This window comes from Marmota flaviventris, chromosome 13 (genome assembly GCF_047511675.1).
Source record: "Marmota flaviventris isolate mMarFla1 chromosome 13, mMarFla1.hap1, whole genome shotgun sequence".
Lineage (NCBI taxonomy): Eukaryota > Metazoa > Chordata > Mammalia > Rodentia > Sciuridae > Marmota > Marmota flaviventris.
This window is the reverse complement of record NC_092510.1, coordinates 85,790,785-85,805,690: the sequence shown is the minus strand read 5'-3', so window position 1 is coordinate 85,805,690 and position 14,906 is coordinate 85,790,785. Positions and strand designations below refer to the sequence as shown.

Genomic DNA, 14,906 nt, shown 5'->3' with positions numbered 1-14,906 from the left:
GTGACATTCTATCAACTTAATCTTATGCTGTTGGCAACAAACAAGTCATTAGGCCATACCACAGTCAAGAGAAGGTGATTACATAGATATGGGACTATCAGGAAGCAGTTATCTATGGGGCCATTCTTACCTGCCTGCCATGGCTCTAACACTCTAATGTCACCAATATTCTGGCAACCACTTATCAGTGACAATTTCACTGGATCTGTCGGTACTTCTGCTGATGTATAATCAATGATTATGGCAGCCACTGAGCAGACTGTTTTTGATTTCTCCATCTCTATATATGAGTGCTTTGCATCGATGTCATAGTTCATTAGGTATCCCTGATTTCTTTTGAATGTTATCGCAGGGCAAGGTCCCCCCAAGGAAATGACTCCAAATATATTTAATTTAAAGGCAAGACATTCAAGGCAACAAAAGTTGTCCTTCTTTGGTAGGTACAATGAAGTCTAAAACCCCGGAGCCAATTCCTTTTCCTTGACCACTCCCCATATGCAAAATTTTGTAGATCTTGCTGCCTTGACAAGTGCATCAGTTCACAGCCTCCCCAGCCCATCCATTCTCACCTCCAAGGTCAGCCCCTGGCATTGCCCCAGGGGGCCACTGAAGCAGCTTCCTTTTTGTAGGTCACAGTGACGCCCCTTTAATCTCCCCTCAGCCTTGGCCTAGGAAGTCGATGATATTTCTAAACCGAAAGATTTCCACATGCTTCTTTTCTGCCCATGAGAAAAATTCAGATCCCTAGCCTGGCATGCTAGGTTTTCCATGACCTGAACCCTGGTCTCCAAACAGACTGTTCTAGTCCGATTTTACTCTGTTGTGACTGAAAGACCCGACCAGAACAATTGTAGGAGAGGAAGAGTTTATTTGGGGCCTCGCGGTTTCAGAGGTCTCAGTTCATAGGCAGCTGGCTCCATTCCTCAGGGCTCAGGGTGAGCCTGAACATCATGTCAGAAGAGTGTGGTGAAGGGAAGCAGCTCACATGATTATCAGACATGAGAGAGAGAGAGAGAGAGAGAGAGAGAGAGAGAGAGAGAGAGAGACTGTCTCTGCTCACCAGATACAAAATATATACTCCAGAGTCACACCCCAGGGACCTGCCTCCTCCAGCCACACCCCACCTGCCCTCAGCTACCACTCAGTTAATCCCATCAGGGAATTAATTCACTGATAGTGTCAAGCATTTCATAAGCCAATCAGTTCTCTTCTAAACCTTCTTGCACTGTCTCACACATGAGCTTTTGGGGGATACCTAATATCTAAACCTTAACACAGACCCCATTGTTCAATTTTCCACACCAACTGTTTTATGCTTTTCATGTCCTTGCAAATACCATTTCCTCTTGCCGAGAATGCCCTTCTCTCAGTTTTTCACCTACTCATATTATCCTTTCAACCTCAGTTCAGGTACCACCTCCTCCAGGTAGGTTAGATACCCCTCTCCTGCCATCCCACTCCACCCCATGGTTTTCCACATCATCCTCATTATTGTCCTGGAATTGCCTGTCCACTCATAGGTCAACCCTTCCCGACAGAACTTTTCTGGTTTATTTGAAACTAAGCAAAACTTGAATAAAATTAATCTTCAGCAACCAGCAGGAGCTATCACTGTGTCCCGAATGTGGACACCCCCTTTCTCTCCAGTGTTTATTCAGAAAGCCCAGAGCTTGAAGCTGTTTTTAATGCTTCACCCTCTGGGCTTGCAACTATGTAGAGGGATGGCATAACATATGACAGAAGAAAGCCAACCCAGCCTTGGGACAGGAAAGGGTCTCAGAACAGAGACTTCAAGGAATGTCCTGACTTTCAGAGGTGGCTTCCAGGATGAAAGCATGCATTGCTTGGGATTTGGAAAAACCAGTACCAAGGACAGAGGAGGCCTGTCTGGGAATTTAAGGCTGAGTCACTAGAGGTGGCTGAATAGCTGAGGCTATAACAAGGCTCAGTCAACAAGCAGTGGGAGGAATGAATGGGCTCAGGGAATGGATGGGGACAGAGAGCATTCTATCTCGGACACAGAGAAATTCACAGCCAATGGAGAGGAATGAATGATGGTTAAGAGTATGAATGTGGCATAAGAAAGCTCTGGGTTCCAAAGATATTTGCTTGCTGGGTGATCTTGGCCGGGTTAGTTAACTTCTCCATGCTCCATTTTCCTCAAATAAGGCCAATGATAGCACCTATTTCACAAGGTCATTGTGATGGTTGAATGGCATAGCGCAAGTCCATTGTTTAGCACAAAACTCACAAACCTTCATATGAAAGATTGGTGGCCATCATTGCTGTGGTTACTCATCATTGAAATTGTTCTTGGTGATAAGACCCCACTAGAGAAGCTGTTCTCAACAGCGTGTCCTGTGAGAGAGCATTCTCATGAGGTATACCTGAAAGAGTGTTCTCAGGCCAAATGACTTGGGAGAACACGTGACACTATCCTGCTCTTGGAAACTCAGCTCATATGTCCCTTCAAAATATAGTTCCAAGGGCTGATGTTACACTAGAAAACGAGACAGGAAAGTTCCTTTATTCGCAGAGCTAATATTAGGGGGCGTGGCCCAGTCCACACAGGCTTCTAAAACAAATACCACACAACCCGAGTGGCTTAAAAACAGCAGGAATCCATTGCTCCCAGTTCTGGAGGCTGTGAAGGCTATAGATAAAATGCCTGGGGGAGTCCACTCTCTGGTTCATAGGTGGAACCTTCCAGGTGTGTCCTCACATGGCAGAAGGGGCAAGGAAACTCTCTGGGGCCTCTTTTATAAGAGCACTAATTAATCCCATTCATGAAGGCCTTACCCTTATGACTCAATTACTTCCCCAAGTTTCCACCAGCTAATACTGTCACATTGGTAATTAGGTTTCAGCATATGAATTTTTGTAGGTACATAAATATTCAGATTGTCACATGGGGGAAGATAGACAAGATAAAGGAATCAAACTTATGTTTCCATTTCAAGAAGCTAAGAAGAAATGTCAAACAAGGTAAGGGAACAGTGTTTGGTGGAGTGTCAGTGGTGCTCTTTCAGATACAGTGGGACTTGGAAGTGTCTGAATGAAATGGGGAATGAGCTCTGTAGACAATGACTAGGAGTTTGGATTTTATTTTGTGTGTGATTGAAAGACAATGGAAGTCTTGGGGAAGTAGAGTGCATGACCTGAGAAATCCTGCAGCAATTAATTTGTTCAACTTTGATGAAGCCAGTATCCCTACACTGATATGACCATGGATACCCTTCGGACACCTATCTGACCACAGATACTCTCAGGACACTTTATGACCACAGATACCTTCAGGACACTTGCCTGTAAATATCTTGAAACGTAGCCTGGGCAACCCTACCATGAAGTCCAGGGTCATGAGTTTTAAAGGGTCTATAAACCTGTTCTCACTCATCTAAATCTACAGTAAACAGCCAAACCACTTGAGCCCAAACAGGCATGCCCAGGGCAGGAAAACCAAACTCTAGACGTGGAGACTCACTGGGTATCATCCTAATTAGCAACTCCCTTTGGCTAAGATAATCAGTGAGCACAGCCAGACCTAGGCAGATCCTCAAACTCCTTCTGGGCCAAAGGAAACTTGCCAACATCTGCCCAGAAGCTAATAAGCATTTGCAAACAATACACCTTGGCTTATATGTTCTCCAGAGAGGAAGTGTATAAAACAAGATCCAGCCAGAAGTTTGGAAGAAAGACACAGGTCATATGACAGCCTCCAGATTGCTGCTGGAGGTCTAGGAATTGAAAGGTGAAGGTGAACCTCTTGGACTCTGATCTGTTTATTAAGCAGTGAAAATTTAAAGTTTTCACTTTACAGGAACTGAAGGAAGTTGCTTGAGGGGTCAGCTCGGTGTAGTTGAAAGCACACATTCGAGAGCCACATAAGCCAGTTGCTAAACCTCCCTGAGGCACATTTTCATCTCCAAACAGGTATAGCAATAACTATCTCACTGGTTTGTCATGACAAATGATAGCAAGAACAAATAGCATTTAGTGTAAGGTTTGGCACAAAACAGATATAACTATATAATAGGCACTCGATAGCATGTTTGTTTCCTTCTTATGCAGTTCAGTTTATATTTGGGTTTAGAATAGTAGTATTTATCAAATAACAATAGGATGTCAGCAAACTATGAAGAGGTAGCCTATTTTTGTAAATAAAGTTTTACTGAAATGTAGCCATGCTCACTAATTTGCATATTATCCATAGCTGTTTTATCTATAGTAATAGAATAGTCGTGACAGAGATCATCTGACCACAGAGCTTAGCATATTTATTCTCTAGTCCTTCAAGAAAATGTTTACTGGCCACTGCTGGTCAGCATAGTAATTTTTTTATATATAATTTCCAGTCACCATAACCAAGCAAGGTCTACATTATTATATAAAGAGATTGAAGCTGAAGCAAAGGTTCATCTAGTAAGTCCCCTCTCCAACAACATGATGCCAAACTCTATGCCTGGAGGAAGCTTAGAAAAATGACAAGAGAATTGGGTTGTTTGATTCATTCTCAATTCATTCTTAAAAAATCATCTGATTTTTTCCTCTGGATAAATTTCTTGACTTTCCTGCCGTACGCTGAACTCAATGATTCCATCTAGAAGGAACCATCTCCCTTTTCCTTACTTCATGTTTGGACATGTAAATCCTTCCTTTCAGAAATGGAAGTGATATTTTCAGATTTGCTGAAATACTCTCAGACTTGACTGATATCTTAGAGGCCATATTTTTTTTTTTTTTTTTAGATATAAGATCTGATTTTCCAAAAAAGACAGATTTTTAAGCTCTCTGTCTGCTGCTTCTCACTTTCCCTTCCTCCGGGTTATTAACCTCACTAGGCCAGACTGAAGGAGAGCAGCTGTTCTCTGGGGGCTTTGGATATTTACCCAAGACAGATATTTTAGTACTTGATTTTGTGCCCTCCTCTCCAGTTTAAAACTGTACATAAAATTGTCGCATGCACCCCAGCTTCCCATCTCCACCCTCCACACTGTCCCATGTTAGGAATGCATCAACTTTATTTACATTAATGAAATTGAGTTTCCCTCTGATAGTTATTATATAAATATTAATTATTTAAATCAAAAAATGACTCGCACTTCAAAGACAACTTGGTGTAGCAGAAAGAGCTTAGGGTTTGGAAGTATGAAACTGGGTTCTTAATTCTTCTTCAAGTGATTACTGACTGGGCAACTTATTTAACCTTCTGTAGCCTGCAGTCCTTGTACTAGGAAAGTACAAGCAGCATCCCCTGAGGCATAGAGTTGGCATTGTGATAAAATGACATCTGTGAAGTACCAGGCACAGAATGAATGCTAGCTTATTTTCCTCACTCTTTGTTTAAACATTTTTTTAGGGGGGTGGGTACCAGGGATTGAACTCAGGAGCACTCAATTACTGAGGCACATCCCCAGCCCAATTTTGTAGTTTATTAGAGACAGGGTCTCCCTGGTTGCTACGTGCCTCGCTGTAGCTGAGGTTGGCTTTGAATTCACGATCCTCCTGTCTCGGCCTCCTGAGCTACTGGGATTTTAGGCCTATGCCACCGTACCCAGCTTGGTTTAAACTTTTGGAGATCATCCAGCCTAGGGATTCACACTTTATCAAAGTTGGGTCAAACATAGGTATATCTTCATGATTTCTGTCTCATCCACTGGGAAATGAAAGGAGAAAGGGTCTAGGATTTGTTCTACCCCAGCACTTCCCATTATGTGCTGCTAAACCTAATCTGTGATGTACTTAGACACAAAATAATTGAATGAGTTTGAGAAACACTACATAAACTGTCCCCTTCTTAGAGATTTCCATGAACAGGGACACTTAAAAGACCCTGGAAAATCCTGAAGAAAACAAAGCTGGGTAATTTGTTTGGCTTAAAATAACATTTGGTTTTCAAACAGCATTTTCCAAACATGTTTAATTAGGAAATCCTTTTTCCCCCGCATTAATACCTCTCAACATGTTGTAGATTACACTTCAGAAAATGCCGCTTAGAGTTACACAGTTAAATTAAGCCCAAGTCAAGGATTAGACGTATCTCTCTTTTTCAGGCCCTTGCGCTGTTTTTCCTGCACCGTCTGTAAATCATAAAGATTTCCATTGCTAGTAGTTATTCAGGACCCCAACGCTGGTCCTTTTGAAGTCAGTCCTTTGAACTCAGTCATGCAAACCAGTCTTTGACATTATTAAAATGCCGCAGTAAAGCTGATGGTTAAGAACGCAGTCTCTAGCCCGTGAGTCAGTCCACTGAGTGAAATCCCTGCTCTCCCGTTCTAGCTGTGTAACCTGGAGCCCTCTGAGCCTCTGTTTCCTCATCTTTCAGCAAAAGACCTCAGAGGTCCTGGAGAAGCATCAGTTAGATAATCCACATAAGGCACATGAAACACAGATGTGCTTAATCAATGTGAGTTATTATTGTCGCATTGAAATGATCCCCTTTTGAGAAAGAAAAAGTAGACAATGAAAGTATATTTGAAATCATACAAATCAATTCCTGGAGAAGTTTTAGCTGTCCCTGAGAGTCCATGTTCCTGCTAACAGTCTTAGAGGCCTATTTTCATTTCAGGAGTTATCAACTCAATCCAGGAGTCTCTACTTCTATCAAGTTCTACCAACTTTACTGAACTTGATTCCTGCAGGCTTTTGTAATTGTCCAAGCTTCCATCTGGCTCCCTCTGAGGTACATCTTGGTCAAGCAGAATTCCATGCATCTAAATATCAGCGAGTTGGGTAGGAAAAGAGTTCCAAACCTTTCTAGTCCTGCTATGCCAAATATTTGACGCATACATCCACCCTCCCCAGCTCCTATGTTGAGCTGTGTCTGTAACCTGTCCTTCCCAGATAAATCTCTTTAACTTCTTAACCTTGGCTCAAGCACTTGAGAACCTCTTTCCCAAGACGTGTGAAAGAGCCAACTAGATTTCTTAAAATACTGGATGAAGGACAAAATGGAAGAGATCATTGTTCCATTGGGAAATGAACTCAAATCTATTTTTGAAACATTTTTTTCAGAATTTTCCAGGAATCTATATAGTTGCCACTGGGTCAGACCCACTTTTTGTTTTCTTTTCTGTCCAGGCAAGAAATAGAAAAGAGAAAGCAAGTGCTCTGCAGCAGTTTTACTTCAAAAATTAAAACCAGACCTTACCGGGGCCGTTTGTGGTCTGAATGTATCAATGGATCTAGTCATATTTCATCTGAGCTTTTCTTAGGTACACTAAACCACAAATATGAATCTCATTATTGTGTCTAGATGGAAATATTTTATGGATTAAGATTTGTGGATTTAATTTGGTTGGTAAGGAAACTTCGGTTCAAGGAGTACGAGGGAGGGAGTCCCATAGCTTCACCAAGGCTTGAGCCAAACAATGTAGGAAAGACACATTCAATATTTGGGGAGTTTTGTACTTAATATTAGCTATTTGGCTTGAATCTAAAGTGACACCCAAATTAAGTTTGATAGAAATATTGCCAAGTTAACAATAATACATGGGTCACTAGGACCGAAGATGATCTAGAATTGAGCCGCACGTTGCTTATTCTACGGGAGAACTGGAGACAATGAGCAGATGTCCCTTGCCCAAGGTCACACAATGAGTGGTTAGCAGAACTGGCTCAGCGTTCCTCTTCCTGTTCTTCAACTGGTTGCCCTTTCCACTGCGTGGTCCCATAAGAGCCAAGATTCTCCAAGAAGTTAAGATACATAGTAAAGACCAAAATTCAGGAGAGAGGCCTAAACTTAATGAACAAGAGATACTGCGATAAAATTGGAAAGGTTACTAGTGATAAGCCAAGAAGCTTCCTTCATACCCAAACTGATTGTGTCAAGGCCTGGCTAGTCCACCTCCTGCTAGTGGAGCTTACTTTGGTCATACAGAAAGCTTGTTTCCAAGTGAAGCTCTGGGCTCCCAGGAGTTCCTGGGGGATTGACTAGATCTCATGGAAAGGAGGGAGGCCTGTCTTGGTAACTCCTGCAGAAATGAGCCAACTATAGAATTGAGGCTGTGATGAATTCCTTGATACATCTTGCCTTTAAAGAGATCACAGAGACAATTACACTAGTTCCATCAGGAAAATGAAAGCATTTGTTCATTCTTTAATTCTACAAATCCAAGAACCTGGTATGTTTAGGTTTGAACCAAGAAATATTTTCAGCAACTGCATTTTGTGACTCTGCAGGAAGAAATTATAAGCTCTGTTGTTATAGAGGATACATTTGTCTTCTCCTTTTTTGTGCCATTAACTTAGGGCCTGGCATATGGCAGGTATTTAATAAATATGTACATTGCAGTTGAAAGAACCTTATTGTGGAATTGGGATCAGAATTGACATTTTACAGATAGAAAAGATGGGATGGATGGGTGGATGGAGGAGCATTGAAGTGAAAACCCACCAGCACCAAGAAGTCTGGAAATCTCTGAACACACATGCTCGCCAGGTTCCTACCCCTGATATTTCTCTCTGGAGACCCTTGCAGTGACCTCAGGCTAAGAATTAGTGGAAAACTTTCATGTACATTTTTTAAATGTTTTTCCCAGGTTTACTGAGTGATAATAGACAAATAAGGGCAAGTAACATAATGATCTGATATTCATAATACATTGTAAAATGGTTACCAGATTCAAATGATTAACACATGCATCATTTCACACCTGTGTGTGTGTGTCTGTGTGTGTATGTCTGTGTGTGTGTGTGTGTGTGTGTGTGTGTGTGGAAAGATTACTGAAAATCTATTGTCTTAGCAGATTTTTTTTTTAAATGACCGGTGACATTTTATTTTTTAAAATTTATAAAAAAATTTTTAGTTGTAGAAGGACAGCATACATTTATTTTGTTTATTTGTATGTGGTGCTGAGGATCGAACCCAGTGCCTCACACATGCTAGGTAAGCACTGTGCCACTGAGCTACAGTCCCAGCCCTTTAGCAGACATTGTAATGTTTTTGTTAGTGCACTATAATTATACGTAATAGTGGAGTCTGTTGTGACATATTCAGACAAATACATGACAAAATTTGCTTCAATTTGTTCCCTAGAACCTACCTAGCTTAGTCTCTGGGTTGTGATATGCACCTGTGTTTGGAGGCCTCCCAGGGGTATGAGGAAAAGATAGACTGCAATCACATAACCTTGACCAAGAGACAGAGAGGCAGGACCTCTGGATTAGAATATCTGCTTTATTCACCAATTTCCTGGGTGACTCTCTTTAGGTGTTTCAGTTATTATTCTCCTAAATAAGTAGATGCAATAACAGACAAGTTTCATGTCAAATACTACCCCTACCTGACTGGATGTGGCTGCCTGGAGTGATAGGTTCAGAATAAATATCAAGAAGGGCTCCCCAGAAGTATTTCCCTATTGATTAGTGATATCTGCCACGTGGATCAGAATGAGTCATCCAGATGCCACGGATTTGCCACCACTAGACTCAGTGATCTTCTCCAGTGGCTTCTAAGCCCTGCTGAAGTGTGATTTTGATTCTATCATCTGACTTCTGTCTGAGTATGGAAAGTGCTGAGAAGCTGGGCCAAATGTTTCCCGTTAGACGCACAGTCCTGAAAGACTAAACCACAGGCAATCTGTTCTGGAGAAATTCCGGGCTTGGCAACATGGAGAAATATCCCAGTAGCAGCGCTGCCCCTGAAAGGCCTTGGCCAGAGGACTGACCTCCCAGAAAAGAAGAGGGCCCCACCCAGGCTCATTGACTTGCTTACCCTGCTACTGACTAAGGCCAGACAGACTAGGAGGAGAACCAGGGTGGTAGCCCTCACCTCCTCACCCTCCCAAGGATTCCAGAGTATCCCTGCTACTTCACTAACTGAAACAGAAAAAGCAACAGTGGGGTTTTCTTGGGGTGGAGGGGAAGAGATGGTCTTTTTAAAGTGAAGTGAAGGCTTTCCTAAATTCTCTTATGAATCTCTCACCCATCCGAGACTAGCTTCTGCTAACTGCATTCTCCATAGAAAAAGAGAAATTATGCACAATAGTTACCAAAACTGCCTTCTTTTTAAGTATTAGCTACTAAGTGTTGCACACCCAATATCTCATTTATTCAAGTTTCTCCTCCATTGCAGTTGAAAGAACCTTATTGTGGAATTGGTATCAGTGTTGCCATTTTATAGTTAGGAAAATTGAGGCTCCGGGAGGCAAGGTTCCAAATCCAAGGTCATAGTTACTAGCTGGAATCATACGGAGTTGCCACTACCCAGACACTTTTGACCTAAAACAATGGCAACTTCATATGGTGCAAACTAATATCAAGTGGCAGAAACAAGATCCACCAGTATTCACCTGATTCTAGAGCAGATATTCTCAAGCATCACACAGTCTCTTCTTGGCTGTTTGTCAGATTTGGCACTTATCACTCTTTCTAGTAGGGATCTGTTGACACGTCTGCCTCCTTTAGTGGACTGTGAACTCATGGAGAGCAAGACCTGTCCATCATGAATCTCTGAAACACTGCACCAGCCCTGGGCTGTCCCATAGCCTGTTATTTCATTCATTCCCCTCATCTCTGTTGAATTCATTTTAAAAAATGAATTCTTAGGACTTTGGATGACAACTGGCTTCACTGTGCCTCTTGTATCCTTTGGGGCCACAGAGTCAAGCAAACTCCAACTTCCTTAGAATCGAGACCTGGTAACCCTGCACCATTCTACTTACCTAAGTGGATAACTGCTTCTCAGTGCTGGAATTCAAACACCTGGGGCTCAGGAGGTCTTTGGTTTGTCATTTAGAGATTTCTCAATTAGTTTATGACTCAGGTTGTGCTGGACTCATTGAACTGAAGAGATCAAATGTCCTCAGGAAAAAAAAAAAAATCCAACTTAAAGCTGTTTCCTGGCTTCTTTCTCTCCCTGACACATTCCAAGAAGGAATTTATGGGTGTTGGGGAGGACAAGGGGTGAGGAATTTCTAGAACATTTAAGAACGTCCATGTAAGCAACTCTATGCTTGAATGACTGGGCACAATAAAATTCTCTGGTCTGTAAGCCAGAAGAAAAAGTTGGTGTAAGCTGCCTCGTGTGCTTCCAAAATGATGTGGAAACAAAATCATCTGCATTTTTAAACACTAGGAATCAGGCTTGTCCTTCCAAACCTAGGATATTTCACATGCATACCTAACTCACTCAGATAAATATGTTGCACAGGCTACGAAAAATGAAGTCATAAGGAACTGATTCTGAAATATGACTCTAGCCAGTGGGAAGTTTTATCTTTATCGAGAATGAAATCGCTTATTGTTTATTCTCCAGCTGTGACCAAGGAAATTTTCAAAGCTTGTTGATTCCTTCCTCTAGCAATGGTCTTTGTCCTGTGGTGAGGTGCCTAAAAATAACCCTTAGTTTATTCCGTGCAGCTTCCAAAAGGTTAGCCACCAAACAGCTTGCCCAGCAGAATCTTTCTCCTAGTATGCTAATTTTTTTTTTTTACTACTTGCAACCAACCCCCAATTTAGACCCCCACATTTGCACTTGTTCTGTCTTTTGGGGACACAGAGACAAGCCAGCTCCTACTTCTCTAGAATTTGTAATGATGACCCTGCCCCCACCTGGGTCCTGGTTTTCCCAGCTACAAAGTAAACAAGCACAGGTCTGTAGTTCTTCCTCCTACAAGATGTTTCCCAGACCTTTCATTACCAGTCATTTGCCATAAAGATAAGAATCCAGTGTGTCTTTTAAGGAGCCTCTGTAGAACATTTGCTCATTATGACGTTATGAAAGCCCTACTATCAGAACTTGATCCTTCATGTCTGATTTAAATCTCCCAAGCTACAGTCTTAAGTAATTTTTCCGAGGTCTGTCCTCAAAAAAATAAGATAAAATAAAATAAAATATAACATAAACCAGCCAGTTGTCTACATGAGAATAGTTTGAATTCTTAACGGTCATTATTTGCTGCCTAGATTTTCCCTCTCTGGAATAAATATTTTTAGTTCTAGTAAATTGATCTTCACAAGGTCGACCGCCTTGCTCATCAGTGATTTCTGCAGCTTCTTTGATCTAGATCCAAGCTACTGCTGAGTTTAGGACTGGATTCAAGGAGGAGGTCAAGCTCCAGTTTAAGCAAAAGAAGGGTTATTGGTGTGGACTTCTGCTAGGTTTTGTTCCCAGGAGGATAACAAAATAGCAGCTACTGTTTAGTGAGTGCCTACTCTGAGCCACACCATGCTGAGTGCTCTATGTACATATCCCTAATCCTTAATGTCCTTAATACCCTCATCATGGTTTGACACCTCAGAAGGTAGGTAGCTTGCCCAAACTACACACCAGGAGTGGCATTTGAACCCAGGTATGTCTGATTCTAAAGCTTAAGCATATTCCACAACTATAAAGATGTTATGGATCTTTTCCCAATCATAAAACCTACCCTCAGACTACCATGAGCCAATGGGAGACACCCAACACTTAAGAATAACATGCCCTGTGCTGGGCACGGTGGCTCACATCTCTAATGCCAGCAACTCAGGAGGCTGAAGCACAATGATCACAAGTTTGAGGCTAGCCTCAGCTACTTTGCGAGACCCTGAGCAATTTAATGAGTTCCTGTCTCAAAAAATTAAAAGAGCTGGGGAATGTGGCTTAGTGATAAAGCACCTCTGGGTTCAATCCCAAGCATCAGATAAAGAAAGAATACCATACAGTGTTAGTGCACATCACACATACGCAGTAGAAATCTTCACCCTACCCACTCTCTGAGCATAATTTCCCTAACTCATTGCCTTGGAGTCTCAACCAACAACCCTAGGGGTGTTTTAGATGGAAATCTAGGTTGTTTAACAACACAGACAAAGGTGTTAAGTGAAATCAAAAGCATTTCAGGTGAGGCCCGCAGCCCTTCCTCCAAGGAGAAAAAAAAGAAAGAGCTAAGAAATCCTGAGAAAAGGGTGGGAGCAAAAGAATTGTGAAGGCAAATAGAGTCAGAACAGGCATTCTACCAGATCATGCAGTTAATCAATATTCATCAGAGAACAAATAACAGGGACATAATAGTTTGAGAGAACAGAGTACCATGCTCTTCTATTCAGGATAATCTTCATTACTGACCTTCCCTACATCACCCACCCACAGCTAGTTATTTAGGGAACATTTTTGAATAAGAAAGCATGATCAGAAGTGGTTTTGTTCCTAACCATGGAGTAGACATGCCCTGAGTAGTCACTACTTGAATCATAGGAATAAAATTAGGATGCGGTGGGGGTGGGGGTAGGATGCTCTTGGTTAAATGCACAGTGATGCTTTTGAGGTCTTTGGATCCCTTCCCAATCCTATAAAAATGCCGCTCAGTTCAGTGTTCCTTGCTGCCAAACCTCTCCAGGCATTGGAAATATTTTCTGTCCTATGAAGAAGATAATCATTTGTGATCAAGTTGATACATTCTATCATTGTGATAAGATCTTTCTGAGAAAAAGAGTAGAAAACTTCTTATAGGATTAGTAACCCCAATATCATAGCTTATTGTCATCAGTAGCTAACTTAGAATTTGCAAGTGTAAGAAGACCATACCTATAAGAAAATGTCAGTTTTTAAAATAGTTTAAAAAACAAAGAGCTAGCACTGGAGTTGTAGCCCACCAGTAGAACACTTGCATAGCACACACAAGTGTTTGGGTACCAATTCCAGCATTATAAAAAAAAAAAAAAAAAAAAAAAAAAGCTCTTCAATAATCTTGACTCAGGTGTACTTTCTGATTAAAGAGGGTCATGAGTGGATTCATGGTTGCATCTAAGGCATTGGTCTGTATTAAAACTACCCAATTTAGCCACATCTTCCTATTTCCACTCAGTTTCTCAAGTGCCTTTCCACTATTACCTAATTGCCCATATGGGTCAATAGCCACATGGCAGATGAATAAGAAAACTTAGGAAAGTCACAAATGTTCACAGTAGCAAAGTGTCCTCCATAATGTTTTCATGTTATCCCTTAATTTCATGTTATCCATAATTTCTCAAGCACTGTAATCAGTTAGATTGAAAACCCACAGTATAAATCCTTTGTATCCTTTCTTTGTTCCCTAAATAATGGTGATTCCATTTTCTTCTTAGTCCTATTATTTAGTCCGCTAAGAGTAGACAGTTGGTCTTATATTTATTTCTACCACCCACAGAACTCTGATTCTGGGGAAACTCAGCAGGCATTCTGTATGTACTTGTGGGTTGGAGAAATCACCAGAGGCTCATGGACACCCTTTCTGAGCCATCTGGTGTTGTGGATCTCAGTTTAAATAACAGTTTCAGGAATTCCTTCTCAAGCTCATCTAAAAACTAGACTTTGGAGGGCTTTAGATATAAACCAAGAAGAAAGGAAACTGAGCATCAGCGAGAGAGAGAATGCTATGCCACCACCACATAACTAGAAAGAAGCTCAACTGGATAAAAACTCAGTTTACCTTCTGGTGTCTTCAACCTTGTCCTCCACCTCGAGTGGCAGAAGAGAACCAGTGGATAGTGTTAAACTCTGTTTGGGGAGTCCGTAATAGGAGGCAGGAGTCACAACACATTTCCTGGGAGACTGTGGCCTTTGTATTCCTATAAGAATTCCCTCAGATGGTTTGGCCAGTAAATACTGAAGGAATTAATGACTACATGAGCGATTTCTATTTAATACTTACATCCTTTTAAACCCTGTATTAGCCATTATGGTCTTCACTGTACATAAAATGAAATAAGGTGGGAAAAAAGTCATATAACTTGCCCAAGGACCCAGAGCTAGGTGAGATACAAACTCATGTTGACTTCATTCCAATGTTTGGCACTTTCCTCTATATATGGCTCTCTCCTTAAATTTCTAGCCATCGAATAGTGAGTGAAATTGTGCCTTCAAGAATGCAGAAATTCTTTTAGAGTTCATTTTATAATCATCACTATAGTATAATGAAGAAACACAGGAAGCCCCAAGCACCCGA

At 41.4% G+C, this 14,906-nt stretch overlaps 1 protein-coding gene across 1 annotated transcript in view; it reads left to right on the top strand.

Moving 5' to 3' along the window:
- The window catches only part of Tnc (tenascin C), an 85,633-nt gene that overhangs the window by 7,400 nt on the left and 63,327 nt on the right, over nt 1-14,906 (top strand). The gene's annotated exons all lie outside the window — the stretch shown is intronic.